The sequence below is a fragment of the Lissotriton helveticus genome, chromosome 5_1 (genome assembly GCF_964261635.1).
Source record: "Lissotriton helveticus chromosome 5_1, aLisHel1.1, whole genome shotgun sequence".
Taxonomy (NCBI): domain Eukaryota; kingdom Metazoa; phylum Chordata; class Amphibia; order Caudata; family Salamandridae; genus Lissotriton; species Lissotriton helveticus.
The window spans coordinates 114,013,045-114,025,310 of NC_136065.1; the positions used below are offsets into that span (position 1 = coordinate 114,013,045).

The 12,266-nt window shown below is 47.9% G+C and overlaps 1 pseudogene; it reads left to right on the top strand.

Moving 5' to 3' along the window:
* The window catches only part of LOC144752408 (isocitrate dehydrogenase [NADP], mitochondrial pseudogene), a 31,681-nt pseudogene extending 20,121 nt beyond the window's left edge, over positions 1-11,560 (top strand).
* Positions 11,561-12,266: the final 706 nt, after the last annotated feature.

The window sequence follows — 12,266 nt, forward strand, 5'->3', positions numbered from 1 at the left end:
GGGTGGCACAATCAGTGCTGCAGGCCCACTAGTAGCATTTGTCATCACCAGCCCTGGCACACCCAGTGCACTTTACTAGGGACTTCATGGTGATACAAATATGCCAAACATGTATATCCAATCAGAATAACAATTTACATAGAGAGCATATGCACTTTAGCACTGATCAGCAGTGGTAAAGTGCGCAGAGTCCTATTGCCAACAGCCTCGGGTCAGGAAAAATAAGGGAGAAAGAAGCAAAAAGTTTGAGGATGACCCTGCAAGAAGGGCCAGTTCCAACACTATCCCATTCATCTATTAAAAAACGGGTCCTCGAATCAAATCTCCGTCATAATCCATTTATTCTGCAGACAGCAAAATAAGTTTGTGAAAGCTGTCCGCAAAATAAATGTATTATGACGGAGATTTGAGTGCAGGACCCGTTTTTTAATGGATATGTGTGTGTGTATATATATATATACACTTGTCATATCAGGCCACGCCCCGCACCATCCCCTGGTGCGTTGTAAATTGGGGGATTAAGTCCCTTTGAGTCCTGAGGGTACCTGGGGGCCAACTAGCCCATCAGCTAACTCCAGTAAGCGCCACAGAGCTGTGTTGTAGGGTGGTGTAAAAAGGGGGCGTGGCCTTGGACCACCTCTCTGCAACGCAACTCCCTGGTGCTTACTGGAGATACCTGGTTGGCTAATTGGCCCCTAGGGACCCTCAGAATTCAAGGGGACTTAATCCCCCAACTTAAAACACACCTCAGAATGCGTTTGTACACTTGTCACATCAGGCGTCGCCCCCTTCCTGCACCACTGTGCAACCGCGCCCCCTGGAGCGTTATAAATTGGGGGATTAAATCCCCTTGAGTCCTGAGGGTCCCGGGGGCCAACTACCCCACCAGCTACCTCCAGTAAGCACCACAGAGCTGCGTTGCAGAGAGGTGTAAAAAGGGGCATTGCCTCTCAACACCTCTCTGCAACGCAGCGCCCTGGCACATACTGGAGGTTCCTGGTGGGCTAGTTCGCCTCCAGGGACCCTCAGGATTGAAGGGGACATAATCCCCAAATTTACAATGTGCCAGGGGGTGCATTTGCACACTTGCTATGTCAGGCCCCGCTCCCTCCCTGCACCACTATCCAAACTCACCCCCTGGCGCGTTGTAAATTGGAGGATTAATTTCCCTTGAGTCCTGAGGGTCCTTGGGGGCCAACTAGCCCACCAGGTACCTCCAGTAAGCACCACAGAGCTGCATTGCGGAGAGGTGTAAAAAGGGGCGTGGCCTCTGAACACCTCTCTGCAACGCAGCTCCCTGGCGCATACTGGAGGTACCTGGTGGGCTAGTAGACCACCAGGGACCCTCAGTATTCAAGGGGAATTAATTCCCCAACTTACAACGCGCCAGGGGGCACATTTACTGAGTGCTGCAAGGAGGGGGCGGGGCCTAGCTGCAATGCTGTAATTTTCTTTTTTTTTACACGGGGGCTGTGTGGCCCCCCTTCTTTTACATTAATTGGGGCCCTGAGGACCCCTTCCCCAAGGGCCTTCTCTTTTTTTATATAAAAAAAAACGGGAAAGGGATCATGCAGTCCCCCTCCCGAGGCCAATTTCTGCCCCGGGGCATGGCCACATATATATATATTTTTTAATATATGTTTTAAGGAGGGGGGCTGCTTGGCCCCCCTACAGAGGCCTCTATTGGCCCCGGGGACCCCATCCCCGGGGACAGTGCCTCTTTTATTTTTTTTATTCAGGGAGGGGGCCACGTGAGTCCCCCTCCCATGGCTAATTCCAGCCTCGGGGACCCCATTCCCGGGGCATTGCCACATATATATATATTTTTTTTTACCCCTTCCCTGCGGGGCACATTCCCCCGCTGTGCTAGGGAGGGGGGCACGCACAGGGCCCCCGTGCTCATTACGAGCTCAGTCGTCATGACCACACCTGTTCCTTTAGAACGCTCGCACAGCAGGGGAATTAGCCCAGCGTGCGAGCGTTCTAACGGTCATGGCGAGCTCAGCTCATCATAAGCACACGAGCACCGTGGCTCATGACGAGCTGAGCTTGTCATGAGACTCGAAGGAGTTAAAGGAGGGGGCTGCATGACCTCCCTCCTGAGGCCTCTATTGGCCCCAGGGACCCCATCCCCCGGGGCGTCCTTTATTTATTTTATTTGCTGAGGGGGCCGCGTGGCCCCCCTCCCGGGCCACTTCTGGCCCCGGGACCCCATCCCCCGGGGCCGGCCCTTTCTGTTGGGGACTGTTGGGGGAGTCCCAATGCCCCCATGGTCCCACCTGCTCCCCGCCTCCTGCCAGAACCAGCATTGCTGTTCCACATGGGGAGTTGCTGACATGCAGCTCCCCGCATTTGGATTTTAGTGCCCCAGGGAGGTGGCTGTCCCCTGGGCATGTAGGGGGGCTCGAACCCCCCACACAGGTTTATTTAAAAAAAAATTAAAAGCCCCTGTGGTGGCGGTCCCCAGGGCAGTGGGGGCCATGTGCCCCGCAAATAATTCATAAAAGCCCTGGTGGGGTTGCAGCTCCTGGGGCTTGGGCATTAAGAAAGCAGCCCTGGGGGGGCAGTCCCTGGGGTTAGGGGAGGGCCGAATGCATAATTTTAAGCAAGCCCTGGGGGTGGTGGTCCCCAGGGCTGCCGGGGCCCGGGCGGGCCTCCGCATATATTTGTTGGAAATGTCCCCGGGACCTGGCCAACCCGGGGGCCTCAATTAATTTCGCTGAAATGTAAAACAAATATGTGCTTTTTTTGGCCCTGAGCAGGCCTAGTGGGTCAGGGTGTTTCTTACCTGCCCCCTTTTCTTTTTTTTCACCTTTGTTTTTCTGTTTTCTTGTGACTCGGTTCTACCGAGTCACAAGATGGCTGCCAACACTTCCTGATTTGGAGTGTTGGCAGCCAATCACAGTGAAGCTCGTGCTCCGGAGGGTTTGCGAACCCACCGCTGCCCTTGATATCGAAACATTTATTTTTTGATTTTCTCAGCAACTACTGAATGGATTTACACCATTTAAAAAAAAGGTCGCTTTCTGAACCAATCACTACCTTTTCAACAAATTTGGGGTAATTCTGTTCAGCAGTTGGGGCTGTAGCCTTGCCTAAAGTTTCCTTTGGGAAATTGATTTTTTTACTCTTATTTTTTAAATTTCTCAGCAACTACTGAACGGATTTACACCATTTAAAAAAAAAGGTCGCTTTCTTAATCAAGCACTACCTTTTTGCCAAATTTGGGGTAATTCCATTCAGCAGTTCGGGCTGTAGCCTGTCTCAAAATTTCCCATGGAATATAACATGAGGAAAACGTGTTTTGGGACCCTCTTTTTTCTCAGCCCCCGCTTGACAAATCACCCCCCAACTTTCAGAATAGGAGCTCACCTGGTTAGACTTTATTTTGGAAGAATTTCGCAGAGATTCATCAAACGACGCCAAAGTTATTAGCGAATCAAAAAATGCTTTTCCTATGGAAACTAGGTTCTAACTATACCTACCTACTGGCAATCTTTAATTGCCTTTGTAAGTGTATGAGAGTGAGCAGGCATAATATAATGTTACGGATCAAAGGGGAACAAATGCCATTTATAACATATTCGAGTTTTACATAATATTCACATAAGAAAAGTTAGGGAATCAAATAAAGCAAATAAAGGAAGTGAACAGCAGTTATAAGTGGGACACTAAAAAGAGGCATACTGTTCTGGCGAAGGCATGTCAGCCTCTTAACTGGTATAAGTGATTTAAGGTTAGGAATGGTTAACTGTGGGTGTGAGAGAATGTTTATGAGTATTACGTTCTCTATTACAATACTAACATGAATCACAAGGCAATGAAAATTCACTTTCGCAGTTCATGGCCCCTCATTTTCTAGTTCTCGTGTATATTGTTGTGAAAAATACAGTGGGTAGAGAGGGCATTGAGTCTCTTCCTGACTCGAGCTTGTATTATTTTCCTGCCTATATTGCTTCCCAGGTCCTTAGTCAATCGGTTACCTCCGTATTCTTGCATTTGTCCCACCCAGCGATCTCACAGATGATACTGATTGGATGGCATGCACCAATTTAGTCTCCGCCACGCTCTGCTGTCTCAGTTCTCCCCCTTATGACCCACTCTCCCCCAGCTTTATTGAATTATAAAGTTACATTCACCCCTAAGAATCCGATTGCCTCTCCACCACCTCGTTCCAGGTGCTATCCGTTTATGACTGTACCAGTGGGTGGCCATTTTGAAATGGTTTCCATACCTGTAAAGGCTCACCTGGATTTCCTGCAGGGACAAAATGGATGGAAGTGATGCTGGATCCCAACTTCCCTCAACTACCTCCTTCACCCAACTTAGTCAAAGCAAAAGAGGGAAGGTGGGGAAGGAGGGAAACAAAACAAGGGAAGGAAGAAGGGGTACACATCCACTGGATCTTCTGTGGCAGTGGTCTTCTAGACCTCTGAAGGAGAAAGCACCAGGTAAGTACTAATCATGGGTAAAAAGAGCTGGCTGTATGTTACCCCCCATGTCTAAGGAGATACCTTAAAATAAAATGCCAAGTACATATGAGGAAACGATTCCCATGGGCGATAGAACACTATCCTTCCTATCCTTCCTTTTAGACCAATGTCTAAAAGGAAGGTTAATGTTCAATATGTAGAAAGATTGCGGAAGTTTGATATTTAAACAATGGATGAACAATAATATACAAACATAGGTTATAAACACCATAAGAGTATACAGGCCTCTTATTCAAAAATAATAATGTATCTGTTACTCCTACAATTAGGGAAAAAACAAAAAACGATTTTCCCTAGTCAGAAGGGAGCAGAGAAAAAAGGGCAAAAAGAGCAGGGGTCACATTAAGCAAAAACACACAAGTGGGGTTTCTGATTTTTGTAATAGAGTTTGTTTTGCTTTCTCCTTTGCAGCTAAAAGGAGTTTTACCAAAAATAAAGAAGACCTCGGGAATCACCCGTCAAGAGCACATAACCATCAGATAAGTGTTTTCTCTCCATTAAAAAAGCAGCTCTAAATACAAAAAACGAATGCAATGCGATTTTATATAGACCTTGCCTTATTTCTTGTCTTTCAGAGACAAGTTACCAGGAAGCGAAGGGTTAAGGTACAGAAGTTCCCTGAATACAATGTTACCGGCCGGGAAGGAGCAGCGTGTCGACAAGCCCTGGAAGAACACCAGATGAACCAGGAAGAAGAAAGACACATGAGAAGCCCAGCAACACGAGTGAGAGACTACAGAGAAAACTGCGGTCAACAGGATTCAGGTAAGTCAGGGAAAATGGTGGGAGGCCTAGCAAGAACCGTGCTGGAACACGAAGTGCATTACCAGCGCGGACACCTCCTATAAATAATAATCAAGCACCGTCCTCGCCCGCTGACAGAGAACAGCAGGCGGGGCTCGCTTCTCGGCCCTCGAATGCGGGAACAGGCGCAGCTGCAAAAAGCACTCCCTGAGAAGCCCGACAGTACACCCCCCCAAGGGTTTTTAATCGGACAGCATTGATGGAATAAGCTAACCAAACGGGGAGCATGCACATAAGAGGCTGGTTCCCATGTCCTTTCATGAGGTCCATAACCCTTCCAGTGGTTCAGGTACTGCAACTGACGATGCACCCTGCGGGAGTCCACAATATACGCCACCTCATATTCAGGAGTATCATCCACCAAAATAGGGTGAAGTTGTGAAGGAACAACAGTACCAGACAAGACAGAATGGATATGCAATGAGTCAGGCAAGTCGAGCTTCAGAGCAACATGATTCATCACTTTGGAAAACACAAAGGACCAATAAAGCAGGGCTTACATTTGTTTGTACCCTTTATCTGGATGTTCTGAGTGGGTAACCATACCTTGTCTCCTATAGCATAATCAGGTGGTGGTCGACGATGACGATCAGCTCCTTCCATATACCTGCTCTTGGCCTCGTCCAAAGGTTTCTTGGCGGAAACATGAATGTTCTGGAGACGGGACACCAAATCCAGAGCAGCCAGAGAGTCAGTAGGAACTAATAGCGATACCAAACCACAGCGAGGGTAAAACCCATGGTTACAGAAAAAAGGCGATACCCCAATAGATAAATGTTCACTGTTGTTATATGCAAACTCGGCAGTATATAGAACTGAGTTCCAATCCTTATCTCCCTGTAAGAGGTGATACCGTAGGTATTGGTCGATACACTGGTTGACCCTCTCTGTCTGACCGTCTGTTTGAGGGTGATGAACAGTGGAGAGCCGTATATCTATCTCCAACAAGTTGTTCAAACCTTTCCAGAAACGGGACACAGATTGAAGGCCACTGTCTGATACAATGACGGAGGGTAGTCCATGAAGGCGCACTACCTGTTGGAGAAACACACAAGCTAGTTCGTTAGAAGTAGGCAAATTCTTCAGGGTATAAAATGGGACATTTTGGATAGCATGTCAACAACTACAACTATGACAGTTTTCCCTTGCTTAGTAGGTGGCAGTTCTACAATAAAGTCCATAGAAATGGAATGTCATAGTGTAGGAGGTATAGGCAGAGGAGTAGCTGGTACTTGGTGGGTACTTTTGCTTTGTGCGCAGACATAACAATTTTCTACATACAACCGGGCATCTTAATTCATGGATGGCCACCAAAAATACCTTTTAAGCAAGGCAAGGGTTTTCTTGTATCCAGGATGGCCCGCAAAAGCGTGTGTATGGCACCAGGCATGTGCTTGTAACTGAAGGGTTTGTGTAGGGAGAACTAAGCCACCTTTTAATCTGACCCCATTGAGTTTGGTTTCTAAGTTCTTGAGTTCATCTGATTCATGTGCATGAGCCACTTCATTCAGAAATGATTCTTCTGAGAAAGAACCTCCTAAAACACGATCAGGACTTAGAATGTAAGGTGGGTCTTGTGTGCTCTGTCGTCAGGAAACTAATAGCCAAAGCGAGATAGGGCATCAGCCTTGCTATGTTTAGTGCCAGACTGAAACTGAATGACGTGGTCGAAATCACTAAAACAACATCTCAGCTGTCTCATGGACAAGGCCCTAGCTGCCTTCAAGAACTACAGATTTCTGTGATCGGTGATAACGGTAACAGTGTGCAAAGCTCCAAGCAGGTACTGACACCATTCTTCGATGGCCCTTTTTATTGCCAATAACTCCCTATCCCCTACAGAGTAATTCACTTCAGCAGGTGTTAGCTTATGAGAATAGTGAGCTACAGGACGTAGATGTCCTGTCTGTCTATCTCTCTGAGACAACACTCCTCCAATAGAATCTTGGGATGCATCCTTCTCCAACAGGAATGGCTGGTAAGTGTCAGGATGTATCAAAACAGGAGCTGTGGCAAAAGCCTCTTTTAAACAGGAAAAAAGCTCTTTCAGTTTCTGGTGTCCATTTGAATGACATCCCCTTTTTCAGGAGTTTGGTGATGGGAGTTGTAAGAGATGCAAATCCTTGTATGAATCGCATATAAAAATTGGCGAAGCCCAGAAAGCTCTGCACTTTCTTTACTGAATGGTGAGAGGGCCACTTAGTGATGGCAGCAACCTTTTGGGGATCCATAGTCACCCCTTTGGCTGACAATACACAACCTAAGAAAGTGACTTCAGGAACATGAAATTCACATTTGTCTAATTTCACATAAAGGTGGTTATCTCTGTTAGAACGGAGATGTTCTTCTACAGATGGAGAGTAAATCAGGATATCATCGATATAAGCAATGGTGTTTATATCCAGGGTCTCTCTTAGAACGTCATCAATAAAAAAATTGGAAAGCCGTGGGGTATTACATAGCCCAAAGGGCTTCACTAAGTTCTCATACAACCCAAACTGTGTTCAGAAGGTGGTCTTCCACTCATCCCCTACCCTTAATCGGACCAGGTAATATGCACCCCTTAAATTCAACTTAGAGGCTTATTTTACTTGATCTAGCAAAGTTTTTATCAGGGGCAACGTGTATTGATTCTTAAATGTCACACAATTGAGGGCTCTGTAGTCTATGCCGCACCTAAGACCCCTTCCCGCTTTAGTATAAGTAAAAGAGGGGAGGACGCTGCAGATCTGGATGGGCGATTGAATCCTTATACAACATGTCATATAAGTACTCCCTCAAATACATGTTTTCTTTTTCAGTCAATGCATATATGCGACTACGCTGTATTTTGGCCCGGGGTACCATGTCTAAACGACAGTCATAGGGCCGATGGGGTGGTAAGGCAGAGACTTTCTCCTCATCAAACACCTCTCTGAACTCTTCATAAGAGTCAGGTAATACGGGTAATTTACAATCAGTACTACCAGCCACATGTTGCAGTGTTGTAGAAGATCCAGACAGTGGTTCTTGCAAGACTCAGAAGTGAAAGCTATGGTATGGTCTTCCCAAGTAATGTCAGGGTTGTGTTTCATCAACCAAGGTAGACCAATGATGGCTTGGAACTGCAGCCAGGAGATAGCATTAAAATGAATAGTTTCATGGTGTTTATCCAGAATGAGCACGTCTAACTGTGTAGTGGTATGAGGAACAGGCCCAGACTTCATACGACTTCCGTCAATGGTCCTAACTATGTACACAGTACTTTTTGGTTCCATAGGAATATCCATGTTCCTTACCCAGGCTGAATCAATAAAATTCCCAGTGGCACCTGAGTCAAGCATGATTCGTATGTCCATGCTTTGATCACCACAACTAAGCTGGGCTGAGGTAAAAAAAAAATGTTTTAGAGGATAGGAAGTGGAATTTAACCCTACCAAGTGGGAGACAATTAGCCTATTTCACCTGAGTGATTTGTCTCCACCATGCTCAGGCGAGTTAGTTTCCTGACTCCGTGCATCGTTTAGGTATAACACGGCATTCCCTCAGAAAGTGACCTGATTGGCGACAGATTATTAGCCCGTCGTCTCTGCCTTTTTTTCCTGGCTCAGGGGCCCTTGCTGCCTAGTTGCATGGTTTCTGGCTCCTCAAATGGTTTGTCTGTCTCTAGTTTCCTTTCTCTAACAGTAGGGTACTTGGTTTCAATACGTCCTTTCTCCCTTTTTCCCTCATGCAAACGGTGATCCATTTTCACTACTAGATCAATTAATGCATCACAGGTTTCTGGAGGGCCGACCACTTGTGCTAACATATCTTTTAGTAAGCTGGAGATATAAGTCCTAAGATCCTTAGATCCTTTTTTAAGGTTAAATAACTCAGTATCCACAGACTGCATGAATGAATGCCTGTTGAATAAACGCCTTAGCTCCGCTTTAAAGGCTCTATAATCATATAACATAGGATCATTTCTATCCACTAAGGGGAGGGACCATGTGGCGGCTGCACCACCTAAATACAATAAGACGAACGCCACCTTGGAATGCTCAGTGGGAAAGCAGGAAGCTTTGCACATAAAGTGCAATTGGCACTGATTAATAAATGTTGCGAACTTAGCTGGGTCACCCATGAATCTTTCTGGGGGTGCTAAAGGTATAGAAGAGGAGCGGTGCTAAACGAGGAAGGAGGAGACCTAAACAAGGTAGTATAGGAGCCTGAAGGCACATCAGGAGGATGAAGTGTCCGAGAGGCTTGCTTTAGGGAATCAACTCTATGAGACAGAGCTTGGGTTTCTTTCTGTAAATTCCATATCATACTCGCCACATCTGCTAATGTTATCGGATGTTCCTCCATAACACCCGGCAGTAACGTTTTAAGGCCATCTTCCAAGAAATGTATGAGATCAATCAATCAATCAAAGGCATTTATAGAGCGCACTACTCACCCGGAGGGTCTCAAGGCGCTTGGGGAGGGGGGGTCCGCTACTGCTCGAACAGCCAGGTCTTGAGCTTCTTCCTGAAGGAGAGGTGGTCTTGGGTCAGGCGCAGGACGGTCGGGAGGGAGTTCCAGGTCTTGGCGGCCAGGTAGGAGAAGGACCTTCCTCCTGTTGTCGCTCTTTGGATGCGGGGGACGGCGGCGAGGGCGTGACTGGTAGATCGGAGATGGCGTTTGGGAGCGTAGAAGTTGAGGCGGTTGTTGAGGTAACTCGGGCCTTGGTCGTGTAGGGCTTTGTGCGCGTGGGTGAGGAGACGGAAGGTGATTCTCTTGTTGACGGGGAGCCAGTGAAGGTCTCTCAGGTGTCCGGAGATGTGGCTGCGTCGGGGGATATCGAGGACGAGTCTGGCTGAGGCGTTCTGGATCCGCTGGAGTCTCTTCTGGAGCTTGGCGGTGGTTCCGGCGTAGAGGGCGTTGCCGTAGTCCAGTCGGCTGGTGACGAGGGCCTGGGTGACCGTCTTCCTGGTCTCGATGGGGATCCACCGGAAGATCTTCCGTAGCATGCGTAGGATGTTGAAGCACGACGAGGAGACGGCGTTGACTTGTCTGGTCATGGAGAGGGAGGAGTCCAGGATGAAGCCCAGGTTGCGTGCGTGGTCTGTAGGTTTGGGTGCGGTGCCCAAGGCGGGGGGCCACCAGGAGTCGTCCCAGGCGGAGGGCGAGGAGCCCAGGATGAGGACTTCCGTCTTGTCTGAGTTCAGTTTCAGGCGGCTGGTCGTCATCCACTCGGCTACGTCTTTCATCCCTTCGTGTAGGTTGGTTCTGGTGGCGTCGGGGTCGTTGGTCAGGGAGAGGATCAGCTGGGTGTCGTCGGCGTAGGAGATGATGTTGAGGTTGTGTTGGCGTGCGATGGCCGCCAGGGGGCTCATGTAGACGTTGAAGAGGGTGGGGCTGAGCGAGGACCCTTGGGGGACGCCGCAGATGACTTTGGTGGCCTCTGACTTGTACGGTGGTAGGCGGACTCTCTGTGTCCTTCCGTCGAGGAAGGAGATGATCCATTCCAGTGCCTTCTCCTGGATTCCGACGTTGCTGAGGCGCTGCACTAGGGTGCGGTGACAGGCAGTGTCGAATGCTGCGGAGAGGTCTAGGAGGATGAGGGCCGCTGTTTCTCCGTTGTCCAGCAGGGCTCGGATGTCGTCGGTGGCAGCGATGAGGGCGGTCTCGGTGCTGTGGTTGGCTCGGAAGCCAGACTGAGAGAGAGAGAAAGAGAGAGAGAGAGAGAGAGAGAGAGAGAGAGAGAGAGAATGAGAAGAACTACCAGCCACAATTTGAAAAGCTAAAGATTTGGTACGAGCACTGCCTGATAGATGACAGGGTTGCTCAGGTACTTAAATCCTCTGGCGGCTTTGTGTGGGCCGGCAAGAGCTATGATGGGGACGTGCAGTCCGAAATCCTGGCTCAAGGATTAGTTCCCGGGCATTGATGACTTCTGTCTTGGTTTGCCCAGAGGGAAAGACTATTGAAGCAGAAGCAGCTCATGGCACAGTCACCCACCATTTCCATGAACACCAAAAGTGGAGTCCCACAAGCACCAATCCTATTGCAAGTATATTTGCTTGGACTCGTGGATTGGAGCACAGAAGCAAGTTGGATGGCAACCAGGACCTCATCATGTTTGCCTCAACACTGGAGAAGGTTTTGTGGAGACCGTGGAAAGTGGTGCCATAACCACGTATCTTGCTGGCTGCATTCGTGGAGGTTTCAGCAATGTGCGGTTAAACGAGCATTATGTGAATATCACAGACTTCTTGCATGCCATCAAGATCAACATTGACAAGGCACTGGGGAAGTAGAAGAGGAGCCCTTTGTGGGGAAGCAGCAGAGAATATTTTAACATAAAAACAGGGTAGAAAATCCAATTTTGGTGTGGCGTACGTGGTTCTGATTGAAAAGAAACTACTTTTTTTTTTAACCTGATGAGATTTTGTTTTTAGACTTGTCTGGTGGAGCTGGAACGTGCCTCTATTCCATTGGACGTAGTGTAGGAACTTCCCAGACAGGACTCTTAGCAGGAAACAACCTCACCTACTGTAAGTGTCATGTCAACCAGGTTTCCATTGTACAAATGTAGCAAATAAATCTACTACGGTGAAAAAAAAAAAGATCACCGAGCAAAACTTCGGGAGGACACTGTGAGCCTGCAGTGCAGAGGGCAACAAGAAGCACTTTCGGCATGTCCTTGGGCACTCAGACGAGGCTCCCAGGAACTAGTGCAGCAGCTGCAGTGCAGAGCTACCAACTCTGAGCATTGAGATGGTTATAACAACTACTTTTTATTCATCTGTATTTTATTCCTCTTATCTGCAGACAGTGTCAGGTTGTTTCTTGCACAAGAGCCAACGTTTTCATGTCCTGAAAATAACATGCAAACAAGCATCACATGATACAAAAAAGGATAGCACATGTGCAGTGTAACTCACTACACGTCCTCCGCTCCACCCCGCCCATCCTGATACCCGAGCCACAAATAACAGAACCGAAAACGAGAACTTTCCCTGA